This window comes from Ictidomys tridecemlineatus, chromosome 3, assembly GCF_052094955.1.
Source record: "Ictidomys tridecemlineatus isolate mIctTri1 chromosome 3, mIctTri1.hap1, whole genome shotgun sequence".
Lineage (NCBI taxonomy): Eukaryota > Metazoa > Chordata > Mammalia > Rodentia > Sciuridae > Ictidomys > Ictidomys tridecemlineatus.
Window position 1 is genome coordinate 204,442,423 of NC_135479.1, and position 26,389 is coordinate 204,468,811.

General features: G+C 44.8%; 1 protein-coding gene across 5 annotated transcripts in view; it reads right to left on the reverse strand.

The window, feature by feature from the left end:
- Nucleotides 1-26,389, reverse strand: part of Tiam1 (TIAM Rac1 associated GEF 1) — a 359,774-nt gene that overhangs the window by 173,644 nt on the left and 159,741 nt on the right. For 4 of the 5 annotated variants that reach the window (XM_078044523.1, XM_078044519.1, XM_078044520.1 and 1 more), the window contains one exon: nucleotides 3,343-3,518. The gene's annotated coding sequence lies outside the window, so the exon portion shown is untranslated. Of the gene's footprint in view, nucleotides 1-3,342; nucleotides 3,519-7,767; nucleotides 7,919-26,389 lie in introns of those variants that run through there. The other variant, XM_078044522.1, reaches the window with a different exon arrangement.

The following is a 26,389-nucleotide window of genomic DNA, read 5'->3' on the forward strand; positions in this document are numbered from 1 at the left end:
AAAAACTGTGGCACGTAAACACAATGAAATATTACTCACCCTTAAATAAGAATGAAATGATGGCATTGGCAGTAAAGGGATGGAACTAGAGACTATCATGCTAAGTGAAATAAGCCAATTCCAAAAAATCAAAGGCCAAATGTTCTCTTCAATATGTGAATACTAATACACAATAAGGTGGGGGATCGGGGAGTGGGAAAGAACAGAAGTACTTTGGATTAGACAAAGGGGAATGAAGGGAAGGGAGAGAAGATGGGAAGAGGAAAGACAGTAGAGTGAACCAGACATAACTTCCCTGTGTTCAAGTATGAATACACGACCAGTATAACTCCACATCATGGACAACCACAGGAATGGGAAGTCACACTCCATGTATGTATAATATGTCAAGATACATTCTACTGTCATGTATAACTAAAAAGAACAAATAAAGGAAGAAAGAGGAGAAGGAGGGAAAGAAACAGAAGCGGCACAATGTGGTCAGCTGGACTCAGGAGAGAGAATACGCATGTGCTAGACAGGTGTGAGGTATGGTCATGCACATCCACCCTCTACATCCATTTCAACCAACTCAGATTGCAGATCTTCATAAAGTATGCAGAAAAAGAAAATGCATCTGTACTGAACACATACAAGCTTTTTTTTTCTTGTTGTCATTCTCTAAACAACACAGTTTTTGACATTCTTTACATAACGTCTCTGTTGCATTAGGTCTTAGAAGTCATCTAGAGATGATTTACAGTACACTGGAAGATGTACGTAGGTTAAAACAAACATTGCACCATTTTATATATTAGAGATTTGAACGTCCACGTATTTTGATAACCAAGGGTGTCCTGGAACCAATCTCCCTCATACTGAGGAACACTGTATTATGTTGGAGAGTATTTGTTAGGAAGCCAAGTGCATAACAGGTGCTCTTTTCTTTTACACCCTCAGCCCCAGGCTAGCCCACTTTCTACAACCTTAGGATGGGAATAACCCAGTGGACACAATGTCCAAGTGGGCAGGAGCAGAAGGGGACTGCCGTGGACTGTGGGGGTCCTCAGCTGAAGCTCAGCACTGGCCCCGCTGAGGGATGTATTTGTTACCCTCTTGGGGTGGGGGGGATGCTGGACGAGTTTCCCCTTCATTTCATTCTCATGGAACTTGTTCAACCTCGGCCCCAAGCATTGGAAGAGGATCCACATTATTCATCACATAAATCTGCTTCGATTCCCTCCGGGGAAGATGGCCTAACTCCCGTGCCTGAAGCCAAGGGATGATACATCCACTCTATGATTCAGCTCCAACAGCTGCAGTGCGAAAATACACACAGGCCCACACCACAATGGGATCACAACTCTCAGGTTTATCCTCACTTTTGTTTCTTAGTTTGGTTCTTTGGCCTTGTGATCTGCCTTCGTTCAGAGAACCTGGCAACAACCCTAACATTTTCTCTGGGCACCTCTGACCAGGCTTTAGTTGATCCCCAAAGATTCCCGAATGCTGGCTGTGGTACAAGGCACCGTGGCCGCTCTCAGGGACGTGCCACCCTGCTGGGGAAGGGAAGATATGGGAGACAACGTCCGACAGGTAACGCTGGTGCTGGGTAACAAGGACAGTGGGCTGCACCAGAGTAGGAAGACGGCGAGGAGCGGGTGGACGTGAGATAACCTTGAGGAGAAGTAAAACCTCAATCAGCAAAAAGCTGGTGGAAGGCTGCTCCCAGGAGAAACCCGGAAGGAGAGGAGCCAGGGGAGTGAATCCACGAGGCTATCCAGCCACAGTCCAAGGCAGACACTAGAATCCATGCTGAGGTAAATTTAAAGAGAAGGGCGGGCAGCCCACTGGAGGCACACCCTGGAACACACTGCTTAAGTGAACAGGCTTCCTGGATTCAGATCCTAGCTGCCCCCACCCCCACTTCCCAGCTCAGTTGCTCTGAACAAGTTACCTAAGCCAGGTGAGAAGTCGTGTTTACCTGGCCTATTAGGAAGCGTTTCCAGAGAAAACAGTTGGGATGGGAGGTGGGTGGGACACTGGACGGAAGGAAGTCACAGGGGCTCTCTGGAGACAGGACTAGTGAACCCTTGGAGTCCTCCTGGAATAGTGCATCCTCCTCATGGTTGATCCTTACTAAGGATGCCCTGGGGGTACAAGGATTCCCAGACACTTGGTCAAAGGGGATCCAAGTCCTGAGGCCAGTGCTCCTGGGGTCAGAAAAGAGAAGCAGGGGTGGGGGACAAAGGGAATCCCAGGGGCAGGGACAAGAACATAGAGAGCATGTGCTAAGAAGAGTCCTCTATCAGCCACTGTGAGCATTGAGAGAGGAGTGGCCGGGGCTGGGCTCTGCAGTCTGGCAGGCAGAGCAACAGGCAACAGGCAAGACTGGAGGAACAAGTTGTAGCAGGATCCCTGAGCAGGGCCTGGAATGCTGGGTGGGAAAGCTCAGAAGCTGCGGGGGTCAGGCCTCAGAAGGATCTGCTGCGATTCTGGCTCCTATTTTGTGTAAAGTCTGAGCCAACCAGCATTTTACCAAAACCTGGTTCATGTCAAATAATGCCTCAATATACACCATTAATAAGGTTGGTGGGTACGTTCATGGGAGGCAGGCAAAGTTGAAGAGAATAGCAACTTCTTAGAGCCTGAAGTCCCCTTGGGTCTAAATCATTCTCCCCCTGTGAAGTAAGTGGGTGATGTCACTATCCCCATTCACAGAAGGGAAACTCTGTAAGTAAGCACAGCCCTTTCTGCTAGACTCCGGAGGAAGTGGAGAAGATCTCTTCACAGTGTCTTTCTCCTTGGAAGTGACTGTGAAAACACTTTTTATCCCTTGGTCCTTTCTGCAGAAATCCCCAGGCTTATTCTGCGATGAAAAGGTCTAGTTTGACCACAGCAATGAAACTCCCATGAATGTTCCACTTTACCCAAACCCACTTTGCAGGGGAGATAAAGGTTCACCCTCTCTCATTAAAAATAACATGTGCCCACATGCTAAAGCCCCTCCGCAAGCTCCTTCTGATGCCAAGTTTCCCCCACTGCAGTCCATTTCATTCCTTCTTCCTCTTTCCTAGTATCATGGAGACGGGCAAAAGAGAAGTCAGGAAGACAAAGGTAGGAAATTACCCTCTGAAATCTCCAAAACAATATCACCATAGCAACAAACCAACAAGAATGGACCCCCCCAAGCACCAGAAGGTTCCCAGGAAACAAACTTCAAAGTCTCAGATTGCAAGAAAGGAGACTCATCAACCTCTCCTCCCACCAAGACAAGTCACCAGTAATGAACTTCCGACTGTCCTGAAAAACTTTAAAAAGTTGCAAGCTTCATTCCCCAGGCTTCTGCAATGCCACACTTACCCCATCCCAAACAGAAGAGGCTTTGTCAAGATCTCCAAAGGTGCCATCTGCAGGGGCTGCTCACGTCGTAGGGCAGGGGCTGGAACTCAGAGTGTGATACTCATGGACTGACCCTCTTCCTCCTCCTCCTTGCTTTCAGGTCTGGAAAGGTGGGCCTCAGTGCACAGTGGTTCTACCTATAAGAGCAGACATAGGAAGAAAATGGGTTTCTGCATATTTCTAGAAATCACATGGTCACCTTCAGAAATATGAATAACAGAAAAGCACCTCACTTCTTGTGGATTCTCAATACTTTAGTATTTAGTACTAAATTTATATTTGAATACGCAAGTAGTTTTTTAATAGTCAAAGGCACTTACCAAGCCCTTGTGCCCTGGGGGCTTTGTGGAAAGCACCTTGGCAGTGGTCACTACTGCCCACCCAAACCTCATGACTTATGAAAACATCAGTGCATATGATTCTGAAGTCCTGAATGAAATCTTCAGTTCAGGACAAGGTCTCACATATCCACACAAACCATCAAATGAGTAACACGCTCCAAAAGTGATACTCTCTTTCCCCAAAGTTTTACCAAATGAAAACCGCGCCAATACTTGTTTTCAAGCACCTGGGGTGGCTCTGCTGCAAGACACCTGTGCAACTCCACCTCCTTGTCTAAACTCTCATAAAAGCATCAGCTAGAACAAAACAGCACCACTGGCCACAGTAGACAGGCCAGACCAGGTCCAGCTCCACAATCTGTCTTCTGTGAAAATAACCGCCCACTTGAGGCCCATTCCCTACTCAAAATGCAAACCAAGTCTGGCTCCTTGGGCAGAGCAGCAAATGACTTTAGCAAAGCCCCCCAAAAGCAATCCAAGCTTCTGGCCAGCTCACCATCTCTTCCCATCTCCAGTTCACCCCTTTCAATATATTTGCTAAATAAGGATAAATGATACCATGTATTTACCAGGACCTTTCCACTGGATGAACCTGAGGAAGACAAATGGCTCAGGGATGGGCCACTCCCATAAGGCTCCTGTTCCTTCTTGGGGAACTACTGAGCAGGCAACTTCCTCAGCCCTCTGCTTTTATCTCCCCTTCTTGGCTGCAAGTGTCAATCACAGTACTCAACAGTGGAATCTTTTTCAGTCTCTGGCAAGTTTAGAATTTGTACTCATTTCATTCCTACCTCTAAAGGTAAGAGAGGAAGAAAAAGCAGGAGGGAGGGAGGGAGGGAGGGAAGGAAAGAGAAACAGAGGAAAAGAAGAAAAAAGAAAGAAAGAAAGAAAGAGAGAGAGAGAAAAGAAGAGAAGAACCAAGCAATGAGATGCTCAAAGAGGGAAAATGATCTGCAAAAAGAACAACAACAAAAATGTCTAGGAAGGTAAGCTAAAAATTGGAAGGAAAAAAATACAAGACTAGTTTCTCACCAGTCAACTATGAAAATATGGTGACCCTGGTAACCCCACTCACACCTAAGGAAGAGAGAGCAAATGGGGAGGGTAGTTTTTGTTTTACCCTATTACAGTAACTTTTCACTTTTCTGGAAGGAAGGCACTGAGAAGGGTGGTGAGGTTGGAGGAACAAGAAAGAACAGGGGGCAGAAAACAGCGTAGTACAATTTATTAAGTGCCTACTATGTGCCAAATCACATGATAGGTGTTCTCCATGAATATTCATAGTGAAAAATCTTACAACAGCCCCCACAAGCAGTTTTCAGTATTTCCATCTCACAGTTGGGGAAAGGTAAGTTCAGAGAGCTTAGGGAACTTTCTTGAGGCTACAAAGCTAAAGGCAGCAGAGCAAGAATTCTGGCCTTTCTGACTCTAGCATTCTTGATCTTACACTGTCACTTTCTCAGAAAGAAGTTGTTCTAAGAAAACTTTCAAATGCTCAGGCTCATGCATTAAATATGAACCAAAATGAAATGTTCTTCCCCAGTCATTACAGCAAATTTGTTCTGCTCCTGTACAAGGTAAACGTGTATTGTCAAGTGGGTTGAATGCACCCACAATTCACATTAAATTACCAGTAAGTCTCATGCATATTCTAGTTAGATGTTTCTAAAACAATTTCACAGGGTGTGCCCATGTGAATACACAAAACCCACTGTGGAACAATACAGTCCAAGGTGTATGATGCTCACAAACAGAAGGTATGTATGTTTTAATAAAAGTGAGAAACCATCTACGTCAAGACACAACGAGAAATACATAATATCCTCCTCCTTGCAGCTAAGGGAATCAATGGCTGATTTTTGAAGGGTGTTTTAAAATCTTCTTTGACAGCATTCCACCAAGCATAATTTTTTAAATGCATACAAACTCTGCTGGGCTTTTTGCTTCAGTTAAGATACAAACAAAAAACAAAGTTGGTTCTTCCAAAACACTAATAATATTGATAACACACTAGCATGACTGATCAAGAAGAAATACCCGACTGAGAATGTAGCCCTGTGGTAGAGCACTTGCCTAGCAATGTAGAGGCCCTGGTATGATCCCTGACATCATAACAGAACAGGCACAAATAATGCCAGGAAGATAAAGGAAACAGTTCCACAGATGCTATGGTGTTTAAAAATATTATGAGAGGATATTATGTACAACTTTAAATCAATCAATTTTAAACTTGACATGAACTGGAGAAATGCCTGTAAAAATTAGTTACTACAAAATAATTTTAGTGGTTCTATATCTATTAAATAAACACAATCTTTGAGTTAAAGAAAAAAAAAATATCCAGAACTAAACTGGGTCACTTCTGAGAGGGGAGTGGGGACCAAGTGAAAAAACAATCAATACAGTAAGTGTAGCTTTCTCCTACACCTATACCAGCATACAGCAGAATTAACCCCAACTTCAGATGTTATCTTCTAACAGTCCCAAGTAATAATATCTAAAAATCTCTCGTCTATGAATCATGTATTCCCCTTTCTCTGGCTAAGGATTACTGTTCCGTAAAACTCCATCTATTAGTCAGTTTCAGCAGCTGGATCACAAGGTCATATCTGCTTGTCTTTCCTGTTGAGTGAGTGGCTAAGGGTTCCTTGGGGGTGCGAGAGTAAGCCACCAACTGCCTGTCAGCCTCAAGTTCACATCTATCTGCCCAGTCCTTCCTAGATGAGCTAGAACTTGGGCTCTAGCAGGTGTGACAGCACTGGATTATTCACCTGTTGTTCTGCCTGAGTCAGGTCTAGTATGGTTTAAGAATAAATTTTGTTATAAATGTTATCTTTAATTTTAAAGACGCCAGAAAGTCCCCTCAAGCTGTGTCCTGACAGGTAACATTCAAGTAGAGGTTTGCTAAGAAAGCCAGTCTATACCACTCTGAAATTAGGAAAATATTGATAAAATCAGGTACTAACCTCCTCCTCATTGGACTTGCCCTAGACCTGGAAGAGAAATCCTTATCAACTAAATATTTGGTTTGCTATAAATGTAAGATCTAGACATTTCTTCACCTTTGTTCCTTGCCCTAGAAGTAAGGCAGTTCTCTAAAACAAAATTTATGAAAGATTCGCTTTCCAGAAACAGAACTGAAGCTCTAGCTGGGGCTCCCACTTACTAAGTGGTTGATCAGACACGAAATAAAGGAAACAGGTAGCAGCCCCAAAGCCTCTATCAAACTCGGTGCAATGAGCAAACACCACACACACCAAAGGAAAAGCCCCCTGATGCCTGGAAATAAAGCCTAAAGAAGGTTTGTGAGAAACTTTATTTGGGTCAAGTTTATCCTTTGTGGGGACATAGTCACCTGTAATGATCCAACCCCAGTGCCTGCCTCCTCCCATACTTCTTCTCAGCACCCCACCCAAAACTGACTTGGGCAACCAAGCTGAAGATAAACCAGCTGCCCCAGAAAAACAGACATTTTCAAAAAAAAAAAAAAAGTTCCAGATAAAGCAAACACCTCCACAGCCAGGAGACCTTCAGTCGGACTTTTTCAAATGCAAATCACTCCAGAAAGCCCCTCGAGGTGCTAGTCCACCCACAGCACTCCAATCCCAAGCCCCTGGTGGGGGTGGGGGGTATTGTCAAGGACGTTGACTCAAGCGCAGCGGAACAGCCCTGGGTAGGACGCATCTTTAGTGGGTGACTGGATCCCTCAACCTCCTTCCCGACCTCGAATCCCAAACGGGTGATCCTGGCTTTCAGAAGGCCAGGGGGACCGACGAAGCTCTCTCTTTCAAAGTCCCTTTACCACCGAGCCAGGATCAACACCGCGGCGGCGCCCGCAGCTCCCCGGCCACGCGCGGCGCCTGGGGGCGCAGCCTGGAGACGCGGCTCCCACCCCGCGCTCCGCGGCGCTCAGGTTCCCAGCCGCAGGTCACAGCTCGCAGCTCCCGCCTTCCCACCCTCCGGCAGATCGCCAAACCGCCGCTTCCCGAACACCCAACCCCGGGGATCGCCGGTGGAAAGAATCGATTTTAAAACTGAAGCTCACCCCTGCTCAGCGAGGCGCACATGTCTTTCCAGTCTGGCTTCAAACTTCCAGTCACAGAAATGAGGAAGCAGCAGCCTTCCCCGGCTGGCTGGCGGAGGGAGTGGGTGTAACTTGTGAAGTTTCGTGCTATGATGAATCTGGTCATTTGGGTGTGTTGGAGCGGGCCGGTCGCTCCTCCCTCCCTCCTCCCACCCTCATCTCCTTCCTCCCCGCCTCCTTCTCCAATCCAATTCTCCCCTTTAGCGTTCCCAAAGCCAAGAACTCTGGGTGGCTGTCACTCGAGAGTCCCAGCGCCCAGCTCACAGCATCCTTGGGGGGGATTTACTTCTAACTGGTCTTAACCATTTTATGGTGAACCTGGTCATCGCGCGCAAAGCAGAAGTTCTGTCAGGTTTGATTTGTTGTTTGGTCTTTGTTTTCAGATTTGAGGGGCAGAGGTGCTTTTCTCCAGTACAAGGCAAAGGAAGAAAAAATAAACAGCGCCTCTTAAGAATTTTAAAGGCTAGAAATATGAAATAACTAAGCCCTCTAAGTGGTTCCCTTTACAGGCAGAAAAGAGGGTATTTATCAGATGGAGACCTAACTTCCAAACATCTGCCTAAAAAGCTTAGAGGACAAAAATGAAAAACCCAAACTTTTAACTGGCTATCTGTTCTTCAAGACCTAGCACGAAGTAGTTCAGATATGCAAAACAACATTTGAAAATAAAATAATAAAAACCCAAGTGCCCACCATGCTGCATAAAAAAAATCAAATTATCAACATAATTCAAGCTCTGTGTAAACTCCTCCCTGAAACACTTTGCCTCTTCCCCATCCCCTAAAAAGAAAGCTGCCATATACTAGATTTTCCATGAACGATTTTTAGATCACAGTTTATAAAGATTATAAAGGAAACATGATCACTTCAAGTTCACCAAAAAGCAATCCAGCGTACCTGCTGGACTTGACCTTGGTTTCCAAACAGAAGTTTCATTATATAAAACTTTAAATGACCACAGGTTACATGGAGCCTCAGGTGGCTGGTTAAAGAGAATGACAGAAATCACAGCATAGGAAAACAGCAAATCTAGAGTGACAGGTGAGCAGCCCTTTCAGGAATGGCTGAAGCATTCATGGATGAAATTGATAGATTAATAAGGCATTATCATTTTATAAGGTCAATAGCTATGCCAAAAGCCAAGGATACAGACCCATGCTGCAAGGGGCTTTCCTCAAAGACACAAAAATAGAAACACAATAGTCACTAAAGAAGTCATAATGATTCAAACGCCAGCCCCAAGCTACAGGCTTTGAGCAATACTCAAATAAGGGAACTTTCAGGATGATAATAATCAGAATCAATGTGGTCAAAATTATATGTATGTTTGGGGCAAGTCTGAATGTAGCATGGTTTTTACCACACTGATTCTGATCATTATTATCCTGAAAGTTCCCTTCATTGAGTATTGCTCACAGTCTGTAACTATGGCTGGTGTTTCATATATCTATATGTATACACATACAAACACACACACAAGTATGCACGCACATAGGAAAAGATGCCTGTCCTGGCTCATCATTATATTCTTGGTAATTTGCATAAAGTTGGCATAAGTCAAAATTTAATAGGTATTTAATAAATGAAAAAAGCAAACAAGCAAAAGTGTGCCCATGAATACTTTGGAAGGAACAGAATGAAAAGAAGACTGTGTGGAAGCATGGCGCACTGGTCCTTAACCAGAAGTGATTTTGCCCCAGGGAACCTTTGGGGATATCAGAAATGCCTTCGGTTGTCACAACTTGAGGAGAAAGGAGGACTGCTGGCCTCTGGTGGGTAAAAATCATGGGAGCTGCTAAACATCATACAGTACATAGGATGTTCCCCATAACAAAGAATGATCTGGCCACAAAGCCCATAGTGCTGCTGGTAAGAAACCCTAGCGTGGAGGTCTCGCGATCAACTGCCGCTTCATTAAGTATTTCCTACAGCATTGTTAACATGACCAAAAGATTCTCTCTGGGGACTTGGAAAAATACGGACCAGCATTTCTTCTTCCTATCCATCAGGCAGCATTTGAAGGCTGAGAACCTTCTTGTGTGGGCTCAGAAGAAAGTGGATGCTGAGGTCAGAGGCGTTAAAGCATCCAGTGCTCTGGGGCATAGACTCAGGGGCCACAGCCAGGCATTCACCAAGGCAAGAATGACCTGTGCTGAATTTGGATGAAAACAATCATGAAGGGGTGGGAGGGAGATGATGTAAAGCTAAGGTATCAGCTTCAGAATCAGAGATAGCACCACTGGGGGAGGAGACTTGGTGAGCAGGAAGAGATGGGAAGGTACAAAGACAAAGGCAGAGCTATCTCAGCCCTATCACTGACTTCTCCGTTTAACCATCATGAGTCTACCCTGGAAATACTCAGAACAGGAAGACGTTTAATCTCATTGAGGCTTTTCGAAAAGAATGTTACAAATCACTTACAGGAAGAAGAGTGTGACTCTTAAGTCAACGTGTGAGAAGAGGCTTTCTGTTCTCATCATTACCTAAGAAATACCCCCTTTTTCCCCTTTTTTGGGGGGGCACTGGAGTACTGAGCCACTGAGCCATATCCCCAGCCCTATTTTGTATTTTATTTAGAGACAGGGTCTCACTGAGTTGCTTAGTGCCTGGCTTTTGCTGAGGCTGGCTTTGAACTCATCCTTGTGCCTCAGCCTCCTGGGCCTCCCTCTGGGATTATAGGCGAGCACCACCGCGCCCTAGTTTTATTTTTAAATCACACATTATAATCGCACAAATTTATGGGCTAAAATGTGATGTTTGGATATGGGTATGCAAGGTATAATGATCAAATCATGGTGTTAGCATACCCATAACCTTACTGATCCTTGATTTGTGGTGAAACATTCTAAACCCTCTGCTGTAGCTATTCTGAAGTACACAATACGTCACTATTGACTGTGGGGCAACAGAACTGAAGAAATGATTCCTCCCATTGAGCTATGACTTTGTACCACCTTCCCCTGTCCCTCCAGCCCCACCCCTTTCCAGCCTCTGTTAACCATTACCTATCTGCTCTCTACCAGAAGAAGAACTTCTTTTAACTCTAGGATCCCATATCTACTTTCCCCCTTCCTTTTGATACTATTGAATTTCTGCTTGGGAGAGAGAAAAGAATATGCTGTTCTTTTGTTCTCATGGCTCAGTAATGTCCATTGGGAAGCAGAGGGCTGGTTCAACTTGAATCCCCTTGAAGCCAAACACATGGCAGGAATTGGATAAATGCATGTCAGATTGGACTCAGTCAGTCCCCTCCGCACTTAGGCCTGGAAGCAGAGTCCCAGTTGCTGCTTCTGGAGAGCTCTCAGGCCTTCCTGAGGTCCAGTCTGATCAACCTATGGAGCATGCTTAGTGTATAATACCTGCTGCAGTAGGGCAGACTTCAAAACACCTGGACAGGAAGACTGACCTGAACCAGGTAAAACCCACCAACACTGGGAATCCAGAGGTTCCCAGGCAGTGGCCTTGGGCCTCACTGAAGAATATCTGCCCCACACACACCAAAAAAAAAAAAAAAAAAAACATATGCTCCTGCAGCAGAAGAGCAAGGTCCTAGAACCTTCCACACACCACTGGTCAAATGAGTGTCAAGGATACAGTATCCTTCTTGAGGCTACCAACTTCTTAACCTGAGGTTTAGAAAGCCAGTACTATTGTTTATAAAAAGTCTTATGAATTTAGGAAAAGAAAATGTGAACACACTTGTGAACACAGTATTTTTGCTCCAAAGAAATGCAGCCAGCAGGGGGAGCACAATTGATTTTTCTTAACAACCTGTCAAGATCAAGATAAAACCCTGCAAAGATGCTAAACGATCCAAGTTACAAAAATAAACACACATCTCCAAAAGTGAAAAGATTTATGTAACAATATTTTTCAAAAACTAGAAACCATGACACCCTTAAAAGGTGTCTGTATTATCAATGGATACTGATAAAAGAGCTAGCTAAGCAGACAGAGGAGACTATATAATAAATAAAGACGATGGAAAACAACATTTGGTATGTGGAGAAGAGGTCAGAAAGGGTCGAACCTATTTCCTTCTGTCAGCTTAATTTACACTCAGAAACAAAAAAAAAAATTGCAGATAGTTCATTTATGCCTATTTTTCCCCAAAGATTTTTAACTCTGTCTTTAACCATTGTACATATTAGATCTATAATAGCTATCTCTCAAATTTCCTTTTATGTCATTTTTCTCAATGACATAAACATCATCCGTAAGCAAGTATCTTCTGGATTCCTGCACAAGGGCCTTCAGAATCTACTGGCAAATCTGATATCACAGCCTGCAGCGGCACGCACGCACCTTCACCTTGTTTGGCTGGCACAGGGAGATCAGGAGGGCTCCCAAGAACAAGGCAAGCAATGCTCACACCAACCTGCCAACCCATGTGTCACCTAGCAACAGCATGTCAGCAGCAAGGCTGGGACAACTGTCTTCTCCCACGATAGGTAGTGCCCAACAGGGGTGATAATTAACAGATTTTTCCAAACCCAAATAAAAACACCACTTCCCATGATACCTGTGGTTCCAAACACAGATCCCATCAATCCTATGGTGTCACTATGGAAATCCAGGCAGCTTCTCAGGAATACAGTTTTACAGTTTGCAACAGACTGATTGTCAAAACTACTTTTTTTTTTTATTTGAAACTGATTGGAGGACTATCTATGGATTTATCCCACCCACTTCCAGGCTCAACAAGCTGAAGGTCTGCTAGGGAAACAGGACAGGTTTGGAAATCCTGTATTTAGCCCCAGGTGAGGGCTTCCTTCTTTCTGAGAGACAAAATAGTTACACCCTTCCAGGTGATATCTTGAATGATAGGCCCTTATTAAGTTTGACTTGATGCAAGTATACTCACAATGTCAAATTAAACCTGTGCCAACTGAACTTGGAGGCTCATTGTTCTATTTGAAAACTGAGTGTCTAACAAACATGCAGAGTCGTCCTTAAAAAATATGAGGTCTGTCAGACAGAATCCAAGAAAACACTAAGGACCTTTAAATGTCACCTCCAGAAGACATTATAGTGACTGTGTCCTGATCCTTAAAATCCAAGGGCTTCGGTTTCCTCAATGACCAAATCATGATGTTCAATTTCATTTTCTCTGGCTTCCTCTCTCTTATGTCCCAGACATATTTTTCCACGATTTTAAAACTCCCATTTCTGCCAATGCTCCCATTTAGATTTCTTTGCAGAAGAACAACTTCAACACACCAACATCAGGAGTTTACTGAGACCTGCATCCTTGGAACTGAAGCCAGGTCTGCACTTTGAAGGACAAAAGAAAAATGGGAGGAAGTGTGACCAGGGATAAAGGTACGTAGGCAAAGGAGAAGCCTATGAGCCCTTAGCACAGTCAGCTAAGGGCCAGATGCTGTCCCACCCACAAACACCGTGTGCCTGTTGATTCCAAGGGTGCTGGGTGCCTTGCACAAGAAGTACAGGTGGCCCTAATCCTCTGGATTTTCCCAGGTGTGGGATTTTCTAGACACCCTGCTGCCGGACACAATAAATCATTGTTTTTTGACAATAAAATAGTGCAGGACAATTAAAAATAAGAAATTAAGTTCTAACTTCAGTCCTGCCTTCTCTCCAAAGGATGTGTGGCCAACAAATCCTTCTCACCCTCAGTACGGCCTCTTGAAAAAGCTGGTTCAGGGAGTGTTCTCACTGCGGAGGGCTCCCTTGGACATGGGAGAGGCAAGGGCACGGAATAAAAGGACCAGGTTCAAGTCCAGGCTGCACCAGCAACCAGCCGAACAGCATAGAGTCACTTCCCCTTTGGCAGGTGGGAAGTGCAACCAGAGGATGATTGGCAGTGGACTGTGTGGTTAATGGGCTGAGTGCTGGGCACACGCCCAACACTTTCTGCAAATGGTAGGGGACACTCAACATGCCCAGATCATTTTCAGTCAATATCCCAAGTTGCCATCTCAGACTCTCTCAATGTTGTGTGATGTTTTCGTGTTAATATTGCTGTTTTGAACATGGATGAAGTGTAGTTCAGGCACTACTTCTATGCTGGACAAGAGAGTCGGGTCTTCCATGACTTTGGACCAGGTAGACTTGATCCTGGAGCCTTCCCCAGATCCCTCTTGTGGGGCAGCAGTAGGCCACCATCCATCAGGGTCACAAAGGAGCCCACAAAAGCCCCTGGCATCACCAAGGCTAAACAATGTTAACAGTATTTGCTCTTATTAATCATGGGTTGCAACAATTTTGATTTTTAGTTTATATTAAGATATAGTACTAAATGTCATTTCATATTTTCTGGACCAAAGCATATTGCAGGACATTGCAAGGAAAGCAAGTAGAGAATGAGGGGAAGTTGGAAAGGAGGGGACACTTAGCACTTGGGCACAAAGATGAAGAGAAGGACTACACCCCTAGGTATGTTGTTGACACCTGGCACCTTACAGCATTTGCAGCTAGTGACAGGCACATAATCAACTACGCTTAGGTGCCTTCTTACGAATAATGGTGGGGGAATGTACCAATGAGAGTTATTTGCTTTGGCTTCTCTTCTAAGAATGTAGACATTAGCTTCTGTAGTCTCTAGAAGCACTGGCCAGCCTCTTCTCTAGTGCAAAGATTATTCTCAAACAGGAAATACAATACACCTGTAACTCAGAACATTAAATGACCCGAGGTAGCATAACAGACCCATGACAGGACATAGAGCCACATACAGAAGAGTAGAAAGGGAATCTGAGATATTAATTACTCATTCATCTGAAGTCAGATGGATTGAATGACTTACTGAGGTGCACGGAACAAAAGTAGTGGCAGTTCACCCTGAAATAAATGTGCTCTAAGCTCTCCCACTCAGTTACATGCTTAAAGTTTTTTCCCCGAAAAAGAACATGAAGTTAGTATATGCATTTATAATCTTGGGCCCAACACAGTACAAAAAAAAAAAAAAACATACACACATTCATACAGCCCCAAAACAAGCAAAGAAGAGGCCCAGAGACTCGGGAAAGATGGACACAGTCAAACCAGGATGTTACAGACTGTCTGACTCACTAGCAGCCAGCACCCTCCCAAACAAAATGCATCAGCCAGCAACCACAGGGGAAGCCCAGGAGGGACAGAGGACAGATTCACACACACATCATGTAGTGACTTGGTCAAAGACACAGATCTCCCTATGTCCTACCACTGGAGCCCAAAGAAATCAAAATGTTTTTCTACAAAGGCTGCAAAACCTCATGTCATTTTTACTTGTACACCAATATTCGTTTCAATAATATTCAAAAGAGCCGAAAGTTGGAATCAGCCAGGTGTCCATCAACAGATGAACAGAAAAACAAATCTAGTACAGCCTCACAATGGAACATTATTCAGCCATTAAAAGCGATCAGGTTCTGATCCACGCTGCCACCTGGATGAATCTCAGAAATATAATGCTAAGAGAAATAAAAGAGGCACAAAGAAAAACGGGGCACAGTTCCACTTAGACGAAGAAGTAGCTGGTTCCATAGAGAGTGGTGACAGCCGAACAGCACTGTAAAGGCGATTAATGCTGCTACATTGTGTATTTAAAAATAGCTAAGATGGCAAACTTTACATAGACTTTATTATTTTTTTAAGGATAAAAAAGAAATCCAACCATTTGGCTCAAGCATATGTATTTTTTAAAAACACTGCTGCTAAAAAGCAAAAGTAATCCAAACTTTTATCTACACACATCAACTGAGGCCTTAAAATGTGTCTTCTCTCGGTCGCGTCACTGTGATCTTCGCCACACATCCAGAGGAGCGATTCACTCTGATTTTAAGAGGTGAGATGGGATTGTCTCCACTGTCAAATTAAATCTTGCAAAACTTCCAAGATAAAACAAGACACCTCTGACCGGATGCCAAGCGTCACAGCTGTGCAGAGTGTCCCGTGCACAGAGCCACGGCCACCAACCCATTCCAACCCCAAATTTCAAAGCAGATCAAGAACCAAGAGAGGGTTGAGTATGAGTCCACGAGAGTAGGGAAATGAGTTCTCCATTCAAAGTAATAAATGGGACACATTTCCACATACCAAACTCACATGCACCCCAACAGCCGTTTCAGAGGGGCGAAGACACGCACGGGGTGCCAGGCAACCCGAGGGAGAATTCTGGACTGGCCAGGAGTCCCTTTCCTAGTCACCGGCCTACCAGTTCATTTTTTCCCCTCACCTGCAAAATGAGGGCATCATCAAATGTCCCTCATGAGGCCTGTGAGGACACTGTGGATGGCAATGAGTCACTGTCCCCACTTCTCATCCACTGTGCCTGGGCTCCTGCTCCACGTTAGCCCTCCTGACCAGGGGCAGCACAGACAGGACCCATTGTCCAGATAAAGACAATGAGGCTCAGGGAGGCGAAGGGAACTGCCCCAAACCACCCAAAGACAGGAGGCAGCTACGAATCCTACTAACTTGGTCTCTCGGAAGCTAGGACCCAGCTCTTCCCAACCTCGTGACTGCACCTGCGCTACCACCTTGCCACCACGGTGGACCTCAGCACGCTCACACCCCCTATTTCATCTTGATTCCTCGTATCAGGATCTTTTGTACCATTTTTCTTGGGTTCTGGGTTCACAGTCAGAGAGCCTGTCACGATTCCCACAGCATGCACTCCCAGCACACCTCCTCCCCAGCTCAAGAGCGACGGAGCAGGCAGGCAATGTACTTTAGGGTTTGTCATGAAGCCATTGGACTCAATCATCAGTGCATCTGAGAAACAAGAGCAGGGTATCTAACCTGAGCAAATTTAATTTGGGGCAATAGGCAAAGAACGTGCATAATGCATGTGTAGGACCTTGGCACATGGATTCACGGGGCCTTTCACAGAACCAAGGTCTCCTTCAAGAAGCAAGGTCAAGGTCTAGTCTGAGATAATGAGCCATTAGATGGATACCAAATACTGACCTATTTACCATACCTACGTTGAGAGCTAATGCTGGTTCACAATCAAAAGAAATACATAACAAGCAGAATGTTGCTGATGCGGCCACCTCGCGCTCTCCCAGACTTCCTGGTGAAACAAGGCGGGTGACTCATGGGGATGACACACTGTTCCTGGCACAGGTGCCAGGAGTTATGCATGCCGACCACTGTGGGGTAGGCTCAGCTGGCAGGTTGACCAACAGTCCACCACATCGCCCCAAATGGCAAAGGGCAGCCCCTCCACTCCCAGCACCTGGATTTTGAGAAGGGATTTCTCATCACTAGACCACGATTCAGCCGACCTGCCACGCCAAGAATCCTTGCTGTGTGCCTGCCGAAGCCCGGATAAGCCATCTCTGCCTTTTACTCTCTCAGCTGCAACAGATTCACACACCTAGCTAAGCCTGGGCTTATGATTCAGGCTTCTCACCCCTCCCAAAGCCCTGCACCCTGGGAGCCTTTGTTCTTCTGGCCACAGACAACTCAGCCCATTAAAGAACAACCATAATCCCTCGCACGCATAACTTTCCATGGGCAAAAAAAAAAAAAAAAAAATTAGTCTAGTTGCCTGGGTCCGAGGTCAGCAGCCTCCTGTAGAAAGAGCCACCAGACACTGATCTTCGCTCCTCATATTAGTTGTACCAGTTAGTGAGCTGCCTGTTTCCAGCGTGGTAGACACACCCTGGCACACACAAATGCTGTTGCCTCACGCACTTGCCAACACCAAGAATCATATTCTTGGCCTTTTGTATTAATATGGGTTTTTGTTTTGATAAGGACAGGCAGCCAACTCGTTCTATTTGGTCCCACATACACAGTGTGACCTTAGATTGGAGGTCTTTGGTCAATAGGACCTAGTCAGTGAGGTCCTCCCAGCCATTTCCCCGGCCTCCACCCCTTATTCCCGGCACATTTCCTTTCTTGCTTCCCTGGTTTAGGCTCTTCACCTTTATACACAGCGCACTAAATATTTTCTCATTTTGCTGTATGTCTTGCTTCTCATTCCCCGCCCTGCTAGAAGATGAGCTCAGGTGCCCAGAAGTGCACTCAGCACAGCACAGATCCTCCGGGTGGATCCTCCACGACAGTTTGATGACCTGGATGACAGTGATCCATCACCCGTGACAGTACTTCCACACCAGAAGTACGACGCAAACCACCCAGGTCTCTTCTTTAACCACAGATACAAAGTCCTCTGGCAAAGAGCAAGGGGAGAAGTAAAGAACACGGGAGAAATATGCATTTATCACAACGACACACAGATTCTTGAGATTCCCACCTTGCTCCATAATACTAAGAATTTTCAAGACACTGCATCCTACCTCTCTGAAATACATGGACCACTGGCCAAAAGTGGGGGGGGGAGAAAATACCCTAACCCCCCACCCCCCAAAAAAAGATCCATATGTTGGAATTCTAACCCCCAAGGTGATGGTGGCGTTTGGAGATAGGGCCTCTGAGCGAGTTGATCGTGAGAACGCGACTCTTGTGATTGGGATCAGTGCCCTTCAGAAAAATATCCCAGGGACCTCATTTGCTCCACCTGAGGATAATCAGAAGTCCAGGAGGACAGAGGCCCGTGCCAGACACCAACTCTGCTGATACCTTGATATTGCACTTCCCAGACTTCAGAGGTATGAGAAATAATTCTCTGTGTGATTTCTAAGCCAACGAATTTATGGTAGTTTGCATAGCACCCCGAGCACCCCAGGACGTACCCCGGCCCCAGCAATCCTTTCCCTGGCCTTCCTGTCCTGGATGCCTCACATCTTCCCTAAGACACTTACATTTTATGGCCTGTCACTCAATCTCCTCCCTCAGCTTGCTTGTCCCTAATTCTTTTAGAAAAATCATCAACCTGGTTAAACAATAGACTGCCTAGTTCAAACCTAAATCTGGACAGTTAACTCTGGCTAAGGAAACAAAGCAGGCAGGCTGACCGGTCTTCCTTTAAATTCAAGACCATTAATGTCAAGTGTGACCTTAAATACCATCGGCAATCACATCGAAATGTCCAGCCCATTCATTCGCTCACCTACTCATGAAGTTTACATTTTCTTTTCTGAAATTCCCCATCATTCCCCTCTGTCTGTTTTCTCCACTGGTGACCTTTTATCCTACTTTTCTGAGAGAAATGAAGCCATCAGGAAGGACGACCAATAACTTCCAGGACTGTCCACATCAAAACCAGCAAGAGCCTCCCTGTACCCACCTGCTCTCCCTCCCTGCCTGTGGACATGGAGTGGACATGGTAACAGTCCGTGCTCCTTCAGAAACCAAGCCCTTCACCTGGGACTCAAACCTATGGCTGCCCCCGACTCACTCCACAATTTTTCTCTCCTCTGCATTGTCAAATCGTTAAGTATGAAAATATGTGGTTTTTAGCCTCTTTTCTTAAAAAAAAATCTCCCTGCTTTTTCTCCCCTCCAATGAGGCTTCCCTCATTCCCATGCCCTTCTCAGGGGAACTGATGACCTCCTGGTTGGTCAATGCTTCTGTCTCATTCTTCATCCCATCAGCAGCTTCTGAATCGTCTGTTGTAATTTCTGCCATTGGCTTCTGATTATTCGGACTCTTTTTGATGGCTACCTTTGCTGGTTCCTTCTCTTCTCCCTGACCTCTTGATGGTAGAGTGCCCCAGGGCATGGAAAGCTGTCTCTTTTCTATCTACATTCAGTGTCTCCAGGCAGGAAACTTGCAGATACTGCCCAGATCCTAGTTAGACTATGGTCATGAGGAAGCCTCCACCTGCAGCTCCCCCACGTCTGTCTCAGCTACACGGAGCATTAGCATCCACCAGGTGACTGAGTGGAGGCAGGGAGGGAGGGAAGACTGGCCTCCACAGAACAACTGAGAGGGAGGAGTGCTGTGTCAGCTCCAGAGCTCCCTGGTGGGCTGCCCCACATACCATTTGACTTCTTTGCCCAGGCCTGCTTCTTCCCCCTTCCTTCTGAGAAGCTGACCTCTAATAAATATCTTCCACTTAAATGCCATTTTCTCGCCCTGCTTCTGGAGAAATCAACTCACAACCTGGGGGATCCCAGCCAATCTCATGACTCTGAATACCATCCACATGCTGGCAACTCTCGGTGTGTGTCTCGGGCCAGCACCTCTCCTGGGGATACCCACCTCTCCCAGGGATATCCCGGGGATACCCAACGGTGACCCACACTTCCCTCTGGGTGTCTTCCCAACTCAGCCGAGGCACTTAACACAGGCCAAACTAGAGGGAGCTGACTCGACCTCTCTCTCTTTCACAAACCACAAAGAACCAGTCAGAAAATTCTGTTGCGTCCTCTTTGCAATACGTGCACTCTGAAATCTCCTCTCTCCACCTCTGCTGCTCCCACCACAACCTCAGCCACAGCTGTCTCTTCCCTGGATTACACTGGGGCTTCCTAACAACCATCTGCACTTCTGTTCTCACCCCTCTTCCCTAGAGATCTAGAGGGATCCTTTTAAAATGTCAATAGATCACATCACTTCTCTGCACGGGGGGAAAGCCAGGATCCTCAGAGGGACCTATACAGTCTATCACCCCGCTCGCCCCCTCTTTCTTTCTCTGCCTTTGTCTCCTACTCCTTCTCCCCCTCACCCCCACCCCTATTCATGCCACTGAAGCCACACTTGCCTCCAGATGTTACTCTTTCTGGAACATTCCCGCATATTTCCAGTCTTCCTTCGAATGGTAGCTTGTCATACTCTTTGCTGACTCGCTCCCGTTTCCCCCAGAACTACATCCAATGTAGTTCCACTTTGCCTTTCGTCTCAGTAGCACTAACCATCTTTTATACATGACATCATTAAGTTAAATTTAATTAGCTAATATAAAGTGAAGCAATGATAAGGAATAATTTATCACCAATAACAAACAAGTGTTCAGTGTTTAATGGTAATTCACAGAGAGAAGGTTCTTCATCTGCAGATCACGGAGGAATTCCAAGTACCTCGAACAGTGCCTAGCACACAGGAAAACCCAAGAATAAAAACACTGGTTGAGTAAATAAACCATTTTAGTTTAGCTGAATGAGGCATAAAGGCCAAAGATATAGAGATATGAAGAAAGAGAAGCTAAGGGACGTTACAAACCCAGAGAAAAAGTCCAACAGGCAGGAAAAAAGAGAACTGGTCGAGGAAACACAGACTGGAAATAACCCACCTGTGCAAAAGAAACCAATCCACAGATTGAAGAAGTCCGACAAACCTCAAGAGAGTCAGTAAGAATGTTCCCCATGTCACAGTGGAAAATCCAGAGAGGGACAACCGTCACAGAGCAAGAGGAAGACGGAAGGTCTACAAAGAATCAACCATCTGGCTGAGAGCCCACTTCTTGGCAGGGACAAAAAACAGAAGTCAAGCTGATGCCTTCTAAGGGTTTAGGCAAAATCACTGCCAAAGGGGAAGTAAAGATAATTTGAGACAGAGATATAACAATGTTAGTAACAATTGTAGGAGGATTTATTTACCATAAAAATATCTTAAAAGCCAATAGAGAGTTAACATACTCAAAAGCCTTTGGGCTATCTGGAAAGACATTAAAGTACACATTTTTTATATATAAGATATGTGACCTAAAGTAACTGGGGAATCTTGAGTCAGGGAGAGAATGTTAAAAATAGGATAGATGGCTAGGCACCGTGGTGCACACCCGTAATCCCAGTGGCTCAGGAAGCTAAGACAGGAAGATCACAAGTTCAAGGCCAGGCTCAGCAACTTAGTGAGACCCTGTCTCAAAATTTAAAAAATAAGTTAATATAAAGGGCAGAGGATGGGACTCAATGGTTAAGCACCCCTTGGTTCAATTTCTGGTACCAAAAAAAAAGACAAAGACAGACATAAAAGACAAAATAACTGATAATTCTGGCTACAGTCAGGGTAAAATCTTTCCAACTCATGAAACAACAAAGGGATATTACTCGGAATATGCTTTAAAATATAGACACATGATCCCAGTGGCTCAGGAGGCTGAGGCAGGGGGATTACTGTTAGGGTCTGTAAACAAGTCAAGATGGCATTTTGCAAGAGGGAATGGTTTGTGAAGTAACGCCAGCAAGCCATTAAGTGTGGAGATTCCTTATTGGTTGACTGCTGTATCGAGTTTATGTTAATTAAGATAAGCTGTGTGTAATGTATATATACCCCTCCCGTCCTATAATAAATGGCTCCCACTCCTGCTGTATCAATGTACACAAGTTGCTCGTCACCCCTCGGTTATTTTGCTGCAGCCAGACTGCAGCAGATTACAGATTTGAAGCCAGCCTCAGTAACTTAGTAAGCAACCTAGTGAGACCCTGTCTCAAAATGAAAAAGACTAAAAAGGGCTGGGGATTAAGTGATTAAGCACCTTGGGGTCAATCCCTGGTACAAATAATAATAACAAAAATAAAATAAAATATAGACAACGAAACATTACACATCAGTAAGAAAAAGACCAACCCCTAAATAAAAATATGATAAGTCCAGGCGTGGTAGCACATAACTGTAATCCCAGTGGTTCAGGAGGCTAAGCCAGGAGGATCGCAGGTTCAAAGCTAGCCTCAGCAACTTAGGAAGGCCCTATGTAACTTTAGTGAGACCCTGTCTTAAAATAAAAACTAAAAAGGATTGGGGATGTAGGTCAGTGATAAAGGGCCATTGGATTCAATCCCTGCTACCAAAATATATAAATGAATAAAAACATGATCAGTGATTTGAACAAGCAAATCACACAAGAGGACAGTCAAATGGGTAATAAACCTACCAATAGGAGCTAAACCTTGCTGGTTAATAAGAAAACATAAATTAAAACCAGAAAATCTACTTGTTAGCCGAACAGTTAGAATTTAAAAGAACTAATAAAATATCAAAGATTCCCCAGGACATGAAGCTAACAGGAACTCCCTTACATAACCAGGGGGAGTAACTGGGTCATCCACTGTAGCCATTTAAGAGGAAGAATCAGCAATTCCACTCCCTTGGCCCAGGGAATGTCCCAAAGAGTTTGCTGCAGCATCGTTCACAGGAGCCAAACGCTGGAAATGACCCAGATGCTCATCACAGTAGAATGCATGACAAACTTACGGTATATTTATACCATGAAACTGTACCAACTAGTACTCCACACAAGAAGTGAATCTCACCCCTGCCTCCTCAACAACTGTTGCAAAAATAAAACCAGATCCAGCATACTAACGATGTGAACCCACTCATACACAGTCCCCAAAACAAGCAAAACTAAACCACAGGGCTTAGGCATGCACTTGAGTTGTGAGCATGTGAAGAAAAGCCAAAGATGTGACTCATAAAAGTTAGGCCCAATAGAGGCAGGAAGGGACTGAGTGAGGATGGGAGGAGGCCTTGGGGGTCGCTAGTGTTCCAGTCTTGCTCCTGTGACAATCAGTTACCCACAAGGCTGGACATTCATATGCTGTCTGGATACAGGGCACTTTTCACAATTTAGGAAGAGTTAATAAAACCCACATGAAAACTAAACTGCCTTAGAGAAAATTATTTCCCATTGGATATTAACCCCCTTCCCAAATAGGAAAGTCTTTCAGTTTTAGTCTCTAGATACAATATCCTGGTTAAATATCACCCACTTTGTTAAACATCTCAAAAGCCCGATGAATAAGACAGTTAATGACAAATAACTTATTTGTTACAAAGGAGATGCTTAGTTTATGATCACATTATTCTCCTACCATTATTCAAATGATGGTAGAACATACAATCATAGACTCGGATGACCTTTCTTTGAGGAATATTGTCAAGTAAGTATATAATGGATGGATGGATGGACGGACGGATGGATGGACGGATGGATGATGGACGGACAAATGTGCATATATATTTAGTGTGCATATGTATATATGCACGCACGTGTGCACACATAAACATACGTATGTATCACGAGTGCACAGGTATATACACAGCCAGTATAAGAATATAGTCCATCCTGTGACTTTATTAAAAAATGAAGGAAGCATTTAACAGGGGGCTCAAAAACCCCTGGCATCACTGGAGGAGATAAGCCACGAACCTGAGGCTTCCAGACCTGGGCACCAAAGAGGAAGTAGGAAGGAGACGATGCGACTGTCATACCTCACGCGAAGCCTAGAAATTCAGGCCATCTACCTAGTGTTCACCTTTCTCCTCACTGTGACTCTCAGAGCCATGACCCAAGGTTATGGCAACAGCTACCTTTAAAGAATGTCGCCTGTCACCCCTGGGCCACAAGCACAAACTCTTCCTTACCGGCAGTGGGAGGCACCTCGCAGCTATATTTCCTAATTAGGATCCATCCCACGGAAGAGGTTCTCTGATGGTGTCTTTGCACAGCATTGGCAGTGGGAGTCCTTCCTTTCCCCCTTGATTTGGGGGTGTTTTTCTCTTACAGCACCTCCATACTTTCCTCTCCCACCATCCCTAACCACAACCATGGGCTCAGGATCCAGCCTAGGGTCACTGTTGAGACTCAAGGCCCTGAACACAGAGATTGGCCCAGAGGTGAGTCCATGATCCATATTGGCTACTCAGAGAACTTCCTTGGGAGTCAGTCTTTTAAACGTGAAGGTGTAGGCCTAGAAGTGCTAATGGCAAGAACTCTGCTCGGGTCAAGCTGACCTGAGGAAACCTAATCTGATTCCTTCCCCACATCCAGCCTTTCCCTGATCCTCAACAAAGCAAGTACAATTTCCACTTTAGCCTTCAAGTAACTTGAGTTTCTGATTCTGGCAACAAAGAGTTCTAATTAATATTTCCAAGAGTGTTTTTTTTGTAAATAATTATGTTGCTATTAGCATTATTTTGCAGGGATAAGAAGCAGAGATCTGCCCTATGATTGACAGTCCTCCTCCATTCCACATATCTGTGTGAAAATGTCTTGCCAATCCCTAAGCTTTCTCTGATTACGTCTTTTAAAACTGTACCTTCTGGCCAGGTGCCCTGGCACACGCCTATATTCCCAGCAACTTGGGCTGAGGCAGGAGGATCTCAAGACCAAGACCAGCCTGTGAAACTTAGCAAGACCCTGTCTCTAAACAAAATTAAAATGACTTGGGATGTAGCTTAGCGGTATGAGCACCCCTGGGTTCAAACCCCAGTGTTGGAAAAAAAACAAACTGGCTGTACCTTCTGTTTCTTCTCCTTGTTTAACACCTTTATTTCTTTCTTTATTCAATCCTTCTTTTCTCTTTTCTAAATTCTGAACAATGACATAATTAATATTTTAGGTTTTTGTCTCTTCTATGAGAATGCTGATCACCCCCCAGCTACAAATTGAAAATGGAACAGCAGCCAGAGATGTCTTGCAGCCTCCAGATTACAAGTTCAGAGCTTTTCCAAAGAAAGCTCTCTGGTTTTGAGGAAACTTTGGTTGCTTGTGGCAACCATCGGAAGTCTCTCTGAAACCACACAACATGCAGTGGAACCTCAGGAAAAAAAAAAGCCTCTTCCTGTTGATTTGCTGAGGCATTTTGCTTAAAGAGATATTGGCAGTGTTCAATTTCAAGAAAGAAACAGCTTGAGCACAAACTATAGAGCAAAACAGCCCACGATGACTCTATGGAACACACACGCCCGCTTGAGTCATTTGCACTGACTCTGTACATCTCCCCGTTATCTCAAGGAATAAAGTATGTAATTTCAGCATTCTACAGAAAGGTAAAAAATGCATGCACTACTCATTAGCTTTCCTAAGTAATTCCAGGGAAAGATTAGAGGTCCCAGAACTACATTGTTTTGCTTTTCTGTGGGCCACCAACAATAAAAGTATCCCAGGTGGAGTAAATTTGTTAAGCGAAGGGCTGGCTATTCTAAGACAAAATTGCATGTAGAGAGCTCTCTTACAGCTTAATGAATTGGGTTCCATTTCTCAAACTAAAATTGCAAACAAATGAGAAGCCCTTCAAAGGCTTCTGCTGAATACCCACTTCTGCACTCCAGCCTCTGCAGAGAGAGCTGATGAATGATCTCCCTGTGGGTGTTGGAGAGTAAAAGAGGATCTGGTTGAGCGTAGGATGGTGGAACTGAGAAAATACTGAGACATCAACCATGGATGGAGGGGACAGTGCAGCTCTACCTGTAGGAATTGTTAGTAAGAGTTCTGAATTCTCTATAAACAAATCCTATAATAGCTGACTCCATGGTGGCTAGGAACATGGATGGACAGACGGACAGGTGGGTGAATGAACAGAAGGTTATTAGATGGATGAATAGATGGTGGTTTTATGGATGGATGGATGAGTGGTTGGATGAAAGGATGGATGGATGGATGGATGGATGGATGGATGGATGGATGGATGGATGTTCAGATGGATGAGTGAATGAATGAATGAATGAGTGGGTGGATGGACAAACAGTGGTTGGATGGATTGGTGAATGGGTGGTTAGATGAATGGGTGAGTGGATGGATGAATGAATGGATGGACGGAGGGTTGGGTGGGTAGATGCGTAGGTGGGTGGATGGATGGATGGGTAGATAGATAGATGAGTGGAAGGATGGACAAACAGTGGTTGGAGGGAAGGATAAATGAGTAATTAGATGGATGAGTGGATGGATAGATGAATGGACTGAGGAGATAACAGTGGCAGTTATACCTGATTGGGTGTATGCTGATGGAGGAGAGTGGTCAGAGGACAGGACAGCTACACTATGAGTAATGCACAGTCCAGA